The following is a 16,151-nucleotide window of genomic DNA, read 5'->3' on the forward strand; positions in this document are numbered from 1 at the left end:
TTATCCGCACGACGCGATCACCCCCCACCATCACCACCACCACCATCACCACCATCACCACCAGAGCCAGAACAATAATAACAATAATAATAATCACGCCGGTATCGGCAGTGCCGCCACTACCACCCCCTTGCAACTGAGCCAAAACCAAAGCCAAAACCACCACCCTACGCCGCAGTCGAACACCACCACTACTACTGCTATTACCCCAAGTAGCGCCGCCACAACTCCCAACTCCCTAAAGCGTACGCACCAACAGATGATGATGGCAGCCGCGGCGGCATCCGCGATGGCCACCTCGCCGCACGCAGCCGCATCCGCGCCCCCTGCGCACGCGCACGCCGCCCTCGCCGCCTACCACACCATCAGCTCGGCCGTTTATCCGTGCTCGTAATAGACGACGCGACTTCCGTGCCGATACCGCGAGACCTTTTCTCTCTTTATCTCCCCCCCTTCCGTCAAATTCTTCTTCTTCTTCTTCTTCGATTTATCGCGCTCCCACTCGTTTTGCAGAGGAACGTCCCCACCCCGATTCTGATCACCCTTTCTTTCACGTTTCTTCGAGGCATCCTTTCGAATGATTGACCAAAAATGGTCGCCCCCATTTTCCTCATGTATCCTGCATCCCTTCGCTCGTTCCTTCGAAGGATTTGGCGAGATATCGTACGGGTGATGAACCGTGCGTCGCGATGGTTCGATCGCGACTGACAGTGGCGCGAACCAACGTGGACGCGCACCGTGGGCGCCCTCTTCACTCGTCCTCCACGTGGCTCGAGGTCACGTGTTGTGTGGATTGAACGTGTGCTATCCGAACGCGAGAAAGATGTGCACTCTGGGTATATGAGTCGCTCGGACGCGTGCACGGGACTTCCTCGAGGTCGTTCTCTTTCTTCTTCTTCTTATTCTTCTTCTTCTTGAAATACTCGTTCTGTTTTTTTTCTTTTTTCTCGACCGAAATATATCTTCGACCAAGATCGATCGTGTCTCGGGGGTTGCAAGGGTGTCACGAACGGGTGTCTCGGGTGATGCATACGATAAGCCGCGAATTGTTGGACTGGCGCTACTTGTCGGAATTTCCAGTACGTTGCTAGCGAGTGTACCGCTCCGAGCAATCGACGAGTGTTACTCTGTTTGGCACTTGGCTGGCTTTTGAGTTCATTCACGTTACGTTTCTTTTCTCTTCTCTTCTCTCTTCGTTTCATTTTCTATCATTCTCTCTATCTATCTCTTTTCCCTTCTCTACCTATCTGTTGTTAACCGTTGCTCAAACAGGTAGAGAAAATTCTCGTTCGTTGTACATAATTCTATACACAAACGATCTCTCGAACGAGGATCACTCCCTCGATTCGATCGAAAAATCGCTTAAGAAAGAAAAAAAGCTTCCGATCTCGCTCGCTTAGATGATCGACGAAATCATTTTATGATTATCCGAGAAATATTTCCACTTGCCTCCTATTTCGGAAGTAGCCGTTTCGTGGTTCGCAACTTTGTTTAGGTTTCGTCGTTAAATTTCGCCGTGGATTACGTAAGATCGCGTCGTGGCCGAGAGGAAGAAAACGCTTCTAAATTCGTCCCGAGCCACAGACACGAGCAGCCAGCCAGCCACGTCCGATGACATCGATTTTCGGCCAGTGTTCCGCTTTCAAAACACGTCCGGAGGTGTCCAAGCCCCTCCGAGACCGCCTTTTCGAGGTCCGACCAGTCACGATGAGCTATTATAGCCGAACCGGGGACCTTATGCAATCGATTCTGCATCTCGTCTTCGTCTTCGTTCTCTGGGGTCGCCTCCGTGCGCTCCCTCCTCCCCCCTTCTACGCACTTCTTCCCCCTTTCGGTCTTTGTCTCTTCTCTAGCACGTGGTTCCTGCGCCGCGTCTTTGTTTCTCCGCAATTCGTCTCTCTCTCTCTCTCTCTCTCTCAAAATCTATCTCTATCCTCCTCCTCCCCTCCCCCAGAAAACGGAAAAATTTCCTCCTCTGTTTCTCCCGAGAGAAGCAGAAAGGTCTCGAGAGGTACGGCACATTGCATCGGGTGTAGAACGCGAAACAAACGAAACGGGCATTAATTGGAGAGAGGAGAACGGCCGCGAAGGGCGAGGGTACACGTGAGGTGAGGTGCCGGTGAGAAAAGAGAAAAGGGAAAAGAGAGAAAAGAGAAAAAAAGAATCGCTAAGATCGAGGAAAGATTCTCGCGAAACGAGGTGTCGATTTCTTCTTCTTCTTTTAAGTCACTTCTTAGGTCACATTAGATTAGCTAGGTTAGTCAGATTTCCATTCTTTCGGTTTTCGCCGCCTGAAAGGCGTCTATCCTTTTAAAACCGATCGTACATGATCAAGTTTTTCTTAGTCATATTAACGATATTATGATATTAACCTCGAAGACTCGAGAGATTATATATATACACGTATTACGTATAAACGCGTTTTTAAATATCGTTTTTTTTTTTTTTTTTTTTTAATTTCGATAAATTTCTCTCCTTATAGACTGACATTAATATTTTTTTATCTCACGGGACGGCGGAGAGGAACGGCGGATCGCGTTTCTTCTCGAGGAACCTTCTCGCGTTTCTCTCTCATTTTCTTCGTCTTCTTCCGTTTTTCTTTGCTTCTCCCTTTCTCGTTTATTCCCCCGTTCCGCGGGATACGTATCTCGGCGTCGCGGATCACGCGATCGATAGTATCGCGGGCGGTAGGCGTGTTCACGACAGGCGTAATGCGCGTCTACGCGGCGTCTGCCTTCCGGATAGCTTGCGTCCAGCCGTGATGGAAGTTCGTGTCGTGGACCGCGAAGAAAAATGCAAAAAAAAAAAAAAGGAGAAGAAAAAGAGAAAAAAATAAGAAAAGGGCGCGAAAGCAGAGAGGAGAAGGAAAGAGAGAGTATATAGGGAGAGAACGTGCGAGAGAGCGTGGCAGAAAGGAAAGGTATGACGGAGAGGACGAGTGAAAAGTGAGAAAGAGAAAAGAAAAAACAGACGAGAGAGAGAGAGAGAGAGAGAGAGAGACGTTCGCTCGGGTATCGGGTATCGTCGCGAGCGATTGCTGAAAATTCATTGCTGAGAACCGAACCTATTAATCGTGATCAAGATATACGTAATAGGATGTAAGGCTTAACGATGCGCGACAAGATGAATTTTGTGTCTATTTTTAAACGGGAACTTGTTCGAGTTATTCTCTCTAATTTAATAAGAATCGCGCGCGTGAGGAATACGGGAGAAAGTGAGAGAAAGAGAGAGAGAGAGAGAGAGAGAGAGAGAGAGAGAGAGAGATTGTGCGATCGAGCGAGTGCAGTGGACGGATGAAATATTTCACGAGAGATGCTCGTGAAAAATCGTTTAGCGATGATAGACGTAAATAGTTTCTAACTTATTAGTAGCTTTCGATTAGTGGTTACCGAGCAGAACGAGTAACTGATCGTTCTAACATGATTGGGTTGAAGAAGGGCACGAGGGACACTAAATTGTTAACCCTTTGCACTCGAAGATTCTTTTCGAAGGAAGCACGATCGATATCAAAAGTGACGGAAACCTTTCGAATTAAAAAAACTTGGACTTGAATTTCTCGCGTGCAAACATTACTTCTCTCGTTTAGAATTAAAATTGAAGAATTTTTTGAGGAATAAATTACTTTTAAAAATACTTGGAAAGTTTTTAAGATTGGGATACTAGGTTCACGAGTGCAAAGGATTAATTCTATTGCGATAGATCGACGATTTCATCCTGCTTAAGTCACCTCGATAGATCCTCCATCGTTTTAAAAAAAAATTTCCTTTCGATAATAATATTTCATAATCAACGTGACTCGAAGATATTTCGGATCTATCGATATCTTAAGCAGGGTTGGACGATCGCGGCAATCGAGGACGAAGGAGCGCGGAAAAAAAATATTTTCTTCGTGTGAAGAGAAGCATATTTAATGTACGGTACGAACCGCGTGAAGAAAGAGCGAAGAGAGAGCCGAGAGCCGAGCGAGATGCCCACAAGTCGTACGCGATCGAATTATCCAACCACCAGAACAACTAGGTCTCGGTACTCGTAACTAGGGAGTTGTGTGAGGTACAAGTCCTGGCCGGCAGGGCGCGCGAGGTCCACCCCCAATCCCCGTACTTTAATAACCCTTGAACATTGTGCTGTAAAAAAAAAAGTATATACATACATATATATGTGTATATATGTAAGAAAAAAAGAATGGCGAAATAGTGTAGAAGACAAAAAGAGTGAAATTTCTCGTCTTATCTGTGTATCATGTACACGGATAAGAGGGAGAATCGAGGGAGGCAAGGAGAAGGCAAGAGAAAAGAGAAACTTCCTAGAAATTCTGGTGCCCCCTAGAAATAAAACGAGCCTCGAGAGCTCCTTTAGACCCTGGAAATTAGAATAACCTGCAACACGTAAATCAATTTATATATGTGATACACCGACACTCAGGCATATACTTAAATATTTATATACATATATATTTAAGGATAACACGCAAGGAGATTTTTTAAGATTATACACACGTGTTTTCTAAATAAAAATCTAACGATACACGCGCTTCTCTTATTTCTCTTAACGATCGATCAATGCAATCGAACGAAAACGAATATATCATATACAGACATGACACAGATGTAGATTACAAACAAATACAACACCGTTATTACTGTACATGAGCAGTAAAGTGCTTGCTTACTATTATATCGCGGGTCCACGCAGGAACACACTTGTCGATGACGAGGTACGTAACAGGAAAAAACAGGGTGAAGGGCACCAGAGCGGAGGACACGTTCTCCAAGCTTCCTCTCCTTCTCCTCCTTCTCGAGAAACTCGCTAAATTTGGCCAGCCTTAAAACTGGAGAAGGAGATTAAAAGAACAAAAAGGACAATGAAACAGATATATGCCATACATATTGTATTAAGAGGAAAATAAATAAATAAATGCAAGGGTGTGTACGGAGGTTGGAAGGTGGGCTTCGGCACCAGTCGGTCGGAACCCTAGTTACGAGTGCCGAACCTAGGGTCGAGAGAACACACTTGGTCTCTCGGCTTCTCCCTTTCATCCCCACAAGATAACGATACGACGGATGGAAGTCACCATGTCCGAAGATAAAAGAAAGAAAAATGGAAAATCATGCTCATAATCGGTGTTTTTCTATTCGATTCTAACGATTTATATTGTACGTAAAAGAACGCTCAATTTTTACATACTACGCTTCAAAGCAATTTTTATATGTCCCGCCACGTTTGTTCGTTATATATATATATATATACTTTTTATTATTATTATTATTATTATTATCTCGACTATCGCGCGGAAATTGTACATTCTTTTTTCCCTTTTATTTTATTCGTGTATTTTTACAAGATTGTTTCAATTTTTTTCGTTTGTTGCGTCTTCCATTTAAGAATCGTTCGAAATCGATCGATTCGTCGATAATCGTTTCTTTGTAAACGTTTCTTGATCGCGTAGTAGATTAATATTACGATCGTTGATGCTGCGATATTCTTCATTCTTGTTTTTTTTCTATGTACTCTCTTTTCGTGTTGTTTCATTTTTTTTATATTTTTTTTCTCTCTCTCGAACGAAAAGAGTTTCTGTACTTATTGTGGAATATATATGTATATTAAACACACACATACACATATACATATATATATATATTCGGAAAGAGATGAAATATTGCTCGCTCGACCGTCCGCGCGAGGATTCGCTTCAATTACGCTTATCGAACGATCGACCGGACGCACGTAACACGCGGAGCGTCTTCTCGAGCGCGTTTCTCGAGACGAAAGTCGCGCACGTATAGATGAGAATGAAACCGACGTGAATACATTGTGCCATAGGTGCAGAGCAGGCGCTCGCGCGTGCGCTCAGACTGTGTACTTAATTATCTTTAATCGGTATTCTTCTATTAAACGAAACGAATGTTCAAAGATGCGATGAAAAAGATGCGTTTGTCAATCGGCCACGGTCGCTCGAGAGTCACGCCAATTGTTAAAAAGAGGAGAGATAAATTTGAGGACGAATGCTTGTTTTCTAAAAACTTTTTCTGATATGTTTTGAATATTAGCTCGAGGAGAAAGATCCATCCTACGTTGATTGTTGACGAATTATTTAGAAGCTGAAAATATCATTGTTCGAAATTTCTTAAGCATTGAAAAATTAAGTGATATTGAAAAAAAGAGGAAAGGAATATTTTTTAATGTTCGATAAAAAACGATCTTTCCCATCGATCTAATATTAATTTCCAGACAGGAACTCTCGTTCGACCATGATCGAAACGTTTCACGGAGATGCTCGGTCGATGTAGCTTGCGTTTCACACGTGCTCTGTACATTTACGTTTATTTTCCACCAAGCGTGGCCCCAAGAAGGGAAAATTCTTCTGGCCTCGCGAGAGAAACAAAGGAGAATCTCGATCGGCGCGCTCGATCGATCCCTCCTTCCATCCAGGGTGAGGAAGAAAAAAGAAATCGTGTTTGTCAAACGATGTCGCGATTATTCAATGTACCGCTGTATCTTCTTTACTTCTTTTTTTTTTTCTCCTTCGTCGAATAGTTTCTTTCTTTCTTTTTTTTTTTTTTTTTTTAAGGATTTTTCTTACCTTTTTCCTTTTTCTCAATTTTCTCGTTTCGCGCGAGATTTGTTGTTAACGAGATTTGTCGAGACGAGACTTTGTTACGAGCTTTATCGGATGAGTTTCACGAATCACGTACGAACACTTCAGAAGGTCACACACAACACGCACGCGCGCCAATCACGGATGTGCATAGTTATACACACACGTAACACACGCAATTACAAACACATGTACACATAGAGAGGACGCGTACACGCTGTTTCAATTAAACCGAGGTGCATAATTATAGACGCGTGTCGAGAGAGACGAGAACATCTCCCACTCTGTGTCTCTCTCGGTACAAAATCGACGGATATTGTGCATGTATGTGTGTTTACGATTTACCTTAAAAAAAAAAAAAGGAAAAAAAAAACTTAGGCTTAAGGAACGATTTGGATGAGAATTTTTTCGATTACGGAGAAGAAAGAAAGAAAGAAGGAAAGAATGTGTGTGTCTGTGTGCGCGTGAGAGAGAAAGAGAGAAAGAGAAAAATAAAAGAAAAAAGATGGAGGGAAAAAGAGAAAACCGAGAAAAGCGACAAAACGAAAATTTGTGCAGAACACTCACCCGAACAATTGTATACGATTAGCATTACATAGCGATAATATATTACCGATAATGGATACTTGTTTAAACTATTGTCTCAATCAACGTATTTTCATTATAAATAAATGTTAGCCTTGTTGAGTTAAAAAAAGGATTAAAAAGAAAAAAAACAGAAACTGAATAATGAATTAAGAAAGATGAAACAATACTATATATATATATATATATATATATATATATATATATATATTCACTTTTTGCCCGGCAATTTCCATCGAGAAACAACCGATACCACCGAGATCACCGGCCGAGATTACGAGCTCGCTCTCCAGCTCCTCTTTCCCTGTGCATGCAGAACACCTTCGTGTCCATTTTAATTAAAGCGTCAACACACACGACGGCCCTTGAGTCGTCGTCATCGTTCGCCAGATAACGCCACCAACCACCATCCTGGGATTCCTCGCCATCGTCGTCGTCGTCGTCGTCGCCGTCGTCGTCGTCGTTGTTCTTCTTCTTGGTCGTCATCGTCGCGGTCTTCGTCATGGTGTCGTGCTCGTCGTTGTTGGCCTGTGTGTAATTGCGATCGGATTTAATTAAATTCCCTCGACTCGCCGAAATCGACTCGTCGAAATCTGCCTCGCAACGAAGGGAGAGAGAGAGAGAGAGAGAGACAAAGACAGAGAGAGAAAGAAGGAGAGAGAGAAACGTTTCGTTTCGACGATCTGTCTGACGATCCTGAGGCGCGAAATCGCGAACAGGGGGAAGCGGGGGAACGCGATTCCTCGAACGATAAACGCGGCCATCGAGGTTTCGAGCGAATTAATTAAGCGACGCGCGTTAAGGGATAGAAATTTCGCAGGATTCGTAGGTTCCGAGTGGCGGAAGGATATATCTATCGTTCATAGATCGACGAGAGAGGTCGAGGAGAAACTATTCCCTGGAGAAGAACGAGGAGGAGGAGGAGGAGGAGGAGAAACCTCGTGCAACACCGTGGACGCGACGAGGGAATATTAGGAGAAGCTCGGCCATAAATCTCGGTTAACCCTCCTCTAATAAATATTTAACCCTTTAAATTTGCAACAACCCTCGGCGCGTGTACCGATTTGCATAAGACTTCTATTTCATTTACACATCGCATAATTGAATATTTAAATTCAATTGGCCGTCGTTACGCGCTCGCTGTTCCGAGCCGCAAAACTGCAGTAAAACTTGTAACGGGGCCACTTTCCATCCCCCGAAAATCTACCCCCGCCCCCTTCCCTCCCCTGCCCTCAGGTACGGTGCGAGGCCTCTTCCTCTCTACGAGGAACCACGTCTCGTTGCCCACCCTCTCCGCGCCCCGATCAACCCTTGGAAATTGCTTCGAGAATATTTCGCCATCCCCCCTCCCTCTTCCCCGTTGAAGGGAGGGGGAACGTTGAGGGACGGACGAATTCTTACGTCGGAGCGGAAGAACGAATCTCTCCGATCAGAGAGATTCTCGAAACGTGATTTTTGATATTTTTCGTTGGTATTTCATGGTTTTTTATGTCGTAGCATTTGGACGGGGCATCGAGGCCCGTTCGTTATTGTCGTCGGATTATTCAGCTCACTAATTTACATTTATTTTTTTTGATTAATGGCATATACGAACATCGTCTATCGCGTAACGAAAAGTGAATAATACGCCTGTACACATATTCGAAAACAAGTTTTTGCCTAAATTTATTCGAACGGATAGTTAAAAATAGAGGAGGGGAGTAATAATCAATGAACTTTCATTCGTGTCTCATCGGATAAATGCATAAATGATGTAAGACAATTTTAATTTTCCAAAGAGTCTGATTAATAATTAATTTCCGGCTGGAGATCGATTGTATTAATTCGAAACCAACGAAACGAATCACGCTGCTCGTACATATTTTAATATTAAAACTGCAATTACGCGAATCTAACAATAAGCCACGTTTGATCTCGCCGAGCGAAAGAATGAATGGCAATCACGTGGGCGAGCCACGTATATACACGTAGAGCTACGTCGCGAATTTTCGACGTTCCACTGGCCAAATTAAAACCGAACCCTCTCCGGCCCCTCTTATTTTTCTCATTTCTCCCCTCCTCCTCCTCCAACTCCTCCCCCTCCCCCCGCCTCAAAATATTTTTAGAAACGTTTCATCGGGTGACGAGCGTATATACCCGCCACGTGTCGAGACCCGTTCGTGTTTCGTGGTGAATGTCCTCGCGCCTTCTCTTCTCCTCCTCCTCCTCCTCCTCCTTCTCATCATCATCATCATCGTCCTCTCTTCTTCTTCCTTCTTTTTCTTCTACTTCTTTTTCTTCTTCTCCTTCTCCTTCTTCTTCTTCTTCGAGGTTCGTAACAACGATCTCCTCTCAAAGCGACATCTGGTGTCGCGGTACGTATATGGCCGTTAGCACTTTCACGAAAGGGATTACCATTGTCACGTTATTCATGCTAACGATGATCGGCTGAGATCGGTCGCCACGATAATCGGCGTGTCACTAAAATCGAGGAGGCGGTCATTGTGAGCGACATACTGACAGCATAATAAATTATACCTTTCCTTCCTCCTCTCCCTTCCACCATCGCCCCGTCTCCTTCTTTCCAACGTCTTCTTCGCTCCTCCACGCGCCTTCTCCACGCTTTTCCCGCATCGTCGCTTCCTCCTCCTCCTCCTCCTCCTCCCTCTCCTCTTCCTTCTTCCAAGGCAAGAGTATGCGCAGCGTCGTAACGCGATACAAGAGAGTCCGGCACATCCGACCCGCGACGATAATCGCGAGGACAGCAGCCGATTATATCGCGGCAAATCATTTTTTCGCCGCTGTTTTAGCGGACTTAACCCGTTTAACCGGTCGCCATCGCTCCAATTGCCAGTCTGAGAAGAAATTAACGGGTTGGCGGGTACGGATCCCTCTCTCTCTCTCTCTTCTCAATTCGTTCGTGTGAAACGTTATTGCTTCAACATATTGTCTTCTTTTTTTTTTCTTTTTCCTTTTTATATATAACATTGAAGAAAAATTTATCATCGTCGTCGGTACCCGATCGACCAGCAAGACAATCTGAATCTTTCGACCTGCCTGTTATATCTCTTCCAAAAATTTTAACTTTAATTTTCGAGAATTGCTCGTGTAATAATATAATAATAAAAACGCTTGTTGTTGGCCGAGAAGAATATTGTTGCTCGATATCACACAAGGACAGGATAATTTCTGTGCCAATCGACCTGTCGATAATACGATTCTTATACCGCGCCGGCTAATGTAAAAGGGGGATGAATCGAACACATGTATAATACATATTCCATTTTGCATATTAATTAAGTCGCAACGTCGATCTCTGTGCGCGCGTGTGTGTGTGTATGTGCGTATGTATCGAAGCCACGCCATCGTTCCCATTTCTCATCCGAGATACCCGACAATACACGTATACACATCAGTTGGCACCTACCACTTAAGCAATTTTTCACGACGATGTATGTGGCGGGACCGACGATTATTCAAAATATCCCCGAACCAGGTTTCCTAAACCCTCGACTCTCTTCTTCAACTTTAAAATCGTGCTCGAGATAACGCTTTATTCGAAGTATTTTAAACGGCCAGTGAGATTCGCGACTCGAACATTTAATTAAGAAAAAACGTAAATACTCTTTGAGTCTCTTTGAATATTAAATACGCATTTCGCGCTTCCTCTCCTCATCAAATGTTTATTCACTTTCATTTCGAAACGAGAATACCGAATTCTTGTCGAAATAAAATTACAATTTCCGAAAATAGAATTATTATCGTTCCAAATAATAAGAAATATTCATTTCTATAATATTTAGAAGAAAACGATCGACTACTGTTGTTCTCGTTTTCGTCCAAAAAAAAAAAAAAAAAGAAAAGAAAAGAAACAAAAAAGAAAAAAGTAATGCGACGTCAGAAAATGTTATATTATACTTTCGACTATCGATCGTCGTACCTGTGCTCGTACCAGGTAATATTCATAAATCGTCGACGAAAGCGCGGCTGCTGATGGCCGGAGCCGTCGTTTTTTTTTCCTCGCTTCTAAACCACAGCAGCCGCAGAAGAAAATCCGCTCGGACCGCCGCAAAAACCGCGCGATGCAAACGGTCTGGAGAGCCACGTTCCCACACCCACGCGGCCATGAGAGCTCTCCAAAGGTGTACGCGGCCATCGCTTCTCCCCGTTTCGAGTTCGTGATCGCAATAAACGTAAGAAGGATCAATTTCAATATTGCTTCTAATCGTACTTAGAACGAACAATTCGTAATAAATAAACGTTTTCTTCGTTCTATCTTCTACTTCTTCTTCTTTTTCTTCCGTCACACAAGTTTCTCTCAATTCTCAACTCTCTTCTATTTTCTTCTCCTTCGTCATCCTCCTTGCTTCGTTATTTTTATCTCCATCCTCATCCTCGCCATCATCGTCACCTTGTTAATCGGCTTCCTCGGCCTTCCCCCTCCCTCCCCTCATCCTCTTTATCTCCGCCTTTATCGGTTGCCTCCATCGTCGTTGACACGCGTGCATGACGGCCATCCACGGGCGTCACGTCACGCGATGTCAATTGTAAATCCACCCGTCTCGTGGAAAATTACCGATCGCGGGAGGAGACGGCGAGCAAGTCTACTAGTCCCGCGAGTACACGTGCCTCTCTCTACACCTAAGAAAAGATAAATAATACACTCGCATTCCATTTCCATTCAATATCCGTTTAAATCCGACCTATTCTTTCAACAATTCTTTCTCTCTCGTCTTAAAATTATATATCGATCATTATTATTTATCATTTTATCATCGAACTGACTATTTTAATATATCGAAACATTTATATATATTACATCAACGTTTCTATTACGTAATCCTTTTAATCCTATCCCCTCGAAAACGAATTCTACGAATTCCCAACGCGAATACTTGCGAACGTGAATATAATAACTGGTGGAATAATTCTCGAACAGAGAGATATACTATAATTAACGAAACGAATCCTGGAGCGATACGTCAATCGATCCACCTCTTGAAATCTTCATATAGTTCCTCGTTGTCTTTCTGAAAATTCTTCTGAAACGATCGTGGCCGCGAACCGAGGCAGGCGATAATAACATCGGCAGGGCGGCTAGCTACGTCAGCTGGGGATGTATATTTTCATAATGTAATATCGTTGCGCCACTTAGGGGTGGACTTTTTGTCGTGGAGGGTGGCCGTCGAGCGGATGCCACGCACAGCGGGCGTCAACGCAGGGGGATGGACGGAGAGGGGAAACGGAGATAGGAGGGAGACAGCAACTGGAGATCTCTCCAACCCCAAATATATATATATATAGAGAGAGAGAGGGGGTGGAAAGTGCGCGAAGGGTGTTTTGCTGGTAATTGGTGCCAATTTAATCCTGCCCTTCGCTCGACGTGGCCTGTATTAACGGTAAGGGAGGCACGGTGGAGCCTCGACGACGAGGGTGGAGGGTTCGTGAATCCACCCTTCCCACGAAAACACGCACGCACGCACGTACGCATGCACGCACGCACGCACGCACACGGGCGCGCGCGTCACGGCCACGTGCTCGCCTCTCCTCCGCCACGAGGAGGCGGGGGATGAGCGGCGAAAACACCGGGGATGCGTGGTGGTGAGAGGCCGCTAGGAAAATATAATTAACGGTAATCGGTCGCGTATATGGCTCGGATTAACTTTGGAGGGGCGGACGGGCAGAACCCTCCGATTCTTCGGGGTTAGTCGATCGAACGAGTTTTCCTACGGGATTACGGGGGCCGCCTTTGTTCCGTGCGACCGCGAACCGCTTCCGGAAAATTGCGGACGAACGGTTTCGGATCGATCAGCAGCCAGTGTTGTGATATTACTGTGATATTCCGCAAGAAGAATTGTGAACCATAATTCTAAACTGTGATTATTTGAATTTTGTAAAAACTTAACTTCTTCCGTGATGAGATGATACTTGGTGTGCACAATTTGTAAGGATAAAGCAGGAAAATTTAGATTTCCACGGGATTGTTCGAAGACACTTGAGGCTTTCCAAACCTCGAAAACACGAGCGGAACGAATCCAGTCCCCCAAGGTCGGCGAAGGAAGGCTTTCGAATCCGAGGGCCCCCGTCCATTGTTCCCCCGGAGTCCCTTTTTGACCGGTCGGACGGAGAGCGGCGTGTATACAAAGTTATCCGCGAGTCTTATTCGGAGGGACTCTCCTTTGGCTGATCGGTGGGAGGAGAAAGAAGAAGAGGTGAAACCGAAAGGGATTCGAAGCGGGAATAGCGGGCCAAGCGGAGCAAGCGGAAGAGGAGGCAACATCGTGGAGCTGGGACGAGATGGAGAAAAGGGGGAGCTGTCCGAGGAGTCGAAGGAGGCGAGGGAGTCGAAGGAGGGAGATGGCAGAAGATCTTGTATGCAAATTCCCTCGGTGCATCTCCGTGGGATCCTGGCGGGATCCGTGGAGGATTAACGGGCCGGCTCTCATGAAAGGAAGAGGGCGAGGAGGGTGGGAGCAAGTGGGAGAGAATCGGTGCCTCTCTCATTCTCTCAATCCTTTATGTATATCTCTCTCTCTCTCCTCCACCCCGAAAGAGGATCGTCTCGTCGTTTCGTCCTTCGATCCGCTCGGTTCGACCGAGAGGACAGCCAAATAAGAGAAGCAGCGCTTGCTCCGGCTAGAGCGAGTCCTGAGAGAGAGAGGGAGAAAAAAGAAGACGCTTCCAGAGAGCGGAACGAAGCTCAGTGGACATGAATTCTCGTAGTCGTCGTAGCTTCGATCCGCCTTCCGATCGCGCGGAAACTAGAAAGCGGGTGTAACAGGTCAGAGGAAGAACCTTCTTCTTCTCCTTCTTCTTCCACTTCTTCCTCCCTCGTCGCGTTTACTCCTTCGAGAGATGCGACTCTCCTCGCTCGCACGAGGGCCGCATACGCTCGGAGTATGCGGCTCCAGTCGGCGAGGCGCGAAGATTCTTGGCATCCTGACCGGTCTTTCCGATAAACCGAGGAACGGGGAGGGGGATAAAGCGTGGCGTAACGAGGAGAGGAGAGAGAGGGATGGGTCGAAGGAGGTGCGAAGAAAACTATTTGCCGAGGATTTTTGCTCGATTCAACCCGTTAGATATACGATCGCGAAAGAACCGCGAGAGGGTACGTGAGCCGCCTGCTTGAGCGGGAAACATCTCCCCCTCGTATTCGTACCGAGCGGACACTTTATCGCCTTTCGTGCCGCGGCTCCTCGAGAAAGAGAGAGAAAGAGAGAGACAGGAGGGGAGGGAGGACGAGGACAAAGGAGGTGTTTCGCGCGATTTTCTTCCGAAAAAAGAATCGTGTTCGAGTGTTCCACGAACGTTTCAGTTTTTTGCCTTTTCGACGGTGTTGCGTGGACGGTGTGTGGATACCGCCGCGGCCAGAACCCTTCCTTCACGATTTTTCTGACAGCCATTCCCGCGGTTTCACGCTCTCGCGGATCGCATTCCTTATTCCTCCTCTCCCGTTCCGTCTCGTCCACAACCTCCGCCTTTTTGTTGCCCGCCCTCGACTCCTCGCCGAATCGGGAGTATCGCCACCTCCTCCCCACGTTTTTCCACGCCGACTAATCGAAATTAACGCGGCATTGCAACGCGTCCTTGTTGCTGGAACCTTCCACCGTCTCTGTAAGAGAGAGAGAGAGAGGTAACAGAGGCTGGTCGGCCGCATAAATCCTATTAGGGGATCAGGTGGGACCGTACGTGCGAACACGCGCGTTACCGGTGCTCGAGTTTCGAGACGTCTCAGAGACGCGAGGCACGTCTTCGCCGGGCCGGATGCATTCGGGTAAATCGAGCGATGCAGCGAGAAATCGGCGTCCTTCCTTCCTACGACGACGAGGACGACGACTTGTTGGGATCGGGAGGAATGGGAGGAGGGACGCTCGATTTTTGCCCGTTGTTTCGTGATTCCTGAAACACCGGATTGGATTTCGCACGCAGAGTCGCGCAGCTTTTTCGAGCTGGCTCTGGTTTTCTGGCCTCGTTAAATAGTTTTAACATAGTTTTTTTTAATATTTTAGTTTGACGCGAATGGGTAAACGATTCGATTTATCCAAAAGAGAAATGGCATTAAATTTTTGTACGTTGTAAGGTATACGTATATTTACGATATATATAATAATGGATATTTTTGGACGAAGGAACGTGTTAAATCAGAAGATCATTTATAACAGTTTTAAAATCGTGTTCACCGTTTCAAATTCGTCGTCGATCGACGAAAATTCTCGCGCGATGTTAAAACGTTTCCACGTCTTGTAAACTTCACGTTTCAATTAAAACCACTTATCCATCAATTTAAACGTAAATTATCATAAAAATTTCCCTGTTTCTCGCACGCTCATTATATCGGGATGAGGAATGAGAAGATATTTTCAGAGATTCCCGGAATAAAGAAGTTCCACGAAACGAGCATCGCGAAAAGGCCGACGAAAAATTTAACGATACTCCATTTTAGCTCCCCCTCGTATCTGTCCCCGTCAAATTGTCTCGTCCCTTCGAGTTCCAATTCGTTTCTGCTTTTTACATGTCGCGAATAAGCAGAAGAATCGCGGCGAGCGTTCATTGTCTCGCAGATATTTCCAGAGAATCCAACCAACGCCTCTGAATTATTTTCAATGGCGGGCAACAGACAGTTTTTCTCTTCTCTTCTCTCCTCTCTCCTCGCTCGAGAAACGATAACCGTGTTTCCCAACCGAGAGCGGCTTCGAGAGAGTCACGATGAGTTCGTTTTTCGACCTCAGCCGGGCTAAATATAACCCGGTCGCCGCTTCAGAATTCGTTCGGCCTGAAAAAGGGAACGCGCGCCACGAGAATCTCGAAAAATCGACTCGTGCCTCCGCTCTTTCTCGCCTACGAAAAAAATTCCCCGATCCCGAATTCACCCGATTTTCAATTTTCAACCCGTTTCCCGCCCAATTTTTACGCAACAAAGCGTCTCGAGTCATGAAAATCGAGCATGGATTCCACGCATGGAAGATAAAAAAAAATCGAAAACATTCGACGA

At 45.5% G+C, this 16,151-nt stretch overlaps 1 protein-coding gene across 5 annotated transcripts in view; it reads left to right on the forward strand.

Annotated features, from left to right (window-relative positions):
• The window catches only part of LOC552079 (homeobox protein homothorax), a 479,885-nt gene that overhangs the window by 111,442 nt on the left and 352,292 nt on the right, over positions 1-16,151 (forward strand). The window lies entirely within an intron of this gene.

Source organism: Apis mellifera, linkage group LG5 (genome assembly GCF_003254395.2).
Source record: "Apis mellifera strain DH4 linkage group LG5, Amel_HAv3.1, whole genome shotgun sequence".
Classification (NCBI taxonomy): domain Eukaryota; kingdom Metazoa; phylum Arthropoda; class Insecta; order Hymenoptera; family Apidae; genus Apis; species Apis mellifera.